Source organism: Helicoverpa zea, chromosome 29 (genome assembly GCF_022581195.2).
Source record: "Helicoverpa zea isolate HzStark_Cry1AcR chromosome 29, ilHelZeax1.1, whole genome shotgun sequence".
Lineage (NCBI taxonomy): Eukaryota > Metazoa > Arthropoda > Insecta > Lepidoptera > Noctuidae > Helicoverpa > Helicoverpa zea.
The window spans coordinates 7,150,433-7,152,182 of record NC_061480.1 but is presented as its reverse complement, the minus strand read 5'-3'; the positions used below and the strand labels follow the sequence as shown (position 1 = coordinate 7,152,182).

At 41.9% G+C, this 1,750-nt stretch overlaps 1 pseudogene; it reads right to left on the bottom strand.

The window, feature by feature from the left end:
- Positions 1-1,391, bottom strand: LOC124644208 (annotated as a pseudogene).
- Between the last annotated feature and the right edge of the window lie 359 nt (positions 1,392-1,750).

Genomic DNA, 1,750 nt, shown 5'->3' with positions numbered 1-1,750 from the left:
AAGATACGGCTAGGGCTAAACTAATTTCGCCGGCGACAGTTTGGGTCACGACACCGACAGTTCCTTATTTTAATGCCCCATTTACCCAATCCGGGATACACCCTATGCATATCCCGCAAGAGCCGGCGAAAACGGGCCGCCTCTGATGGGAGTTGTTTTAATATGTTGTGGCGGTACATGTACTCCCCCCATGTACCACTTAAGGCGACGCTGGCTCCTACATGATCGACAGTGTCGCCACCTGGGGCCGGTACTCCTAACGATTCGTCAACCGGAATATCGATGGTCCCCCCTACAAAATTCTCGCTATGGTTCACCGACGAGTGACCCCTCATGCCCAAGCGTAAATGTATGTTGTCATATGCTCGGCGCATGTCCGACATTATATACGTGCCTGTGCGGACATTTGCCTCGACAATAATAGGGTCCAGGGTCGTACGCGACTTAGCCGGAATGAGCTCTACGTGATTTTTTTTGGTAAGGCGGCTTAAGCACCCAACCGTCTTACCACAAAAACTTTTAAACGTCAGTTTATGCCTTGTCTAAAAAAATGACAAATTATGACATTGACATATGGTTCATTATGCAGCCAAAATTTTATTAGACAAGTGTAAAACAGGGTTTAAAGTTTTTGTAGTAAGGCCCCAAATGTCCAAGTTTGCCACCTTAACAGCCGGCTCCGGTGGTATTTTCTGATGAATAAGTGGGTCTCATCTATCTCAACGATGTCCTCGTTCCCACCGAGCAATTCCCTATCGTGGGCTTCTGCCACCTCACACACCTCTCTAAGGTAGTGATAGGTTTGGATTGCGGTTTTTTTTGTCACCCCAACATCTATTGCCGCCTGCGAGACCTTATCCTTTCTTAGGAAATGCAGCATCAGACGCAGCGTATCAAGTACGCTTACGTGTGACCTTTCGAAAAAAGTATTTTTTAGGGGCGAACTAATAGACGGTCTGCCCTCCCTAGCGCACCTCCAGCACCTTAATCGGTATTTTAATTTATAGCTGAGTTTGGGCTCCCTCGACATATTGCCCCGGCATATCGGATACCGAGGCGTCCGGGCCGGTATAAGCAGCCATGCCTTGGCTGCAGCGACAACGGTCTCCTCGTCGCGAATTGCGCAAGCGAAATTCCAAATATTAAAGTAGCGAGCTAAAATAAGCTGCAACGGATCCATTGCTACTTCTGGATGCGGATGAACATAAAATAAAATAAAAACTTATTAAAACTACAAATCAACAATATTTATTTAAAAAAGAAGAATAAAGAAAACTTATATCTAAAATTACAAAGAAAATCTACAACTACCTTACTAACTACTATTAAAATAATTAAAACAAAGAAGTTGGCTCTTAAAAGAGCCTTTGATTGCTGACCGTTAAAGGTCAACAATAATAATAAAAATAAAATAATAAACAACCTAAAAACTAACTAATGACTACAAAACTACTTAATACAAATTACAATAAAACAATTACAAATTACAAAAATAACACTTGAAAATGGAGAACTGCATACGCAAACCGAGATTTGAGTACAGCTCATAAAAGCGTTGCCTACATCAAGTCGGTTGTTTGTCAAACTGGTATCAGTCAATGCATTGCAGATTTTCCCGTCAACCATTGTGAACAAAAGTTTGTGACGTATATTACAATACTGCGACCATTTATTTCGTATGCAGAGTTGGTATCAAGTTAAGAATTTGTGTGTTAATATGGTCATGTTCTTTTTTAGCGAGTTCAGTTGT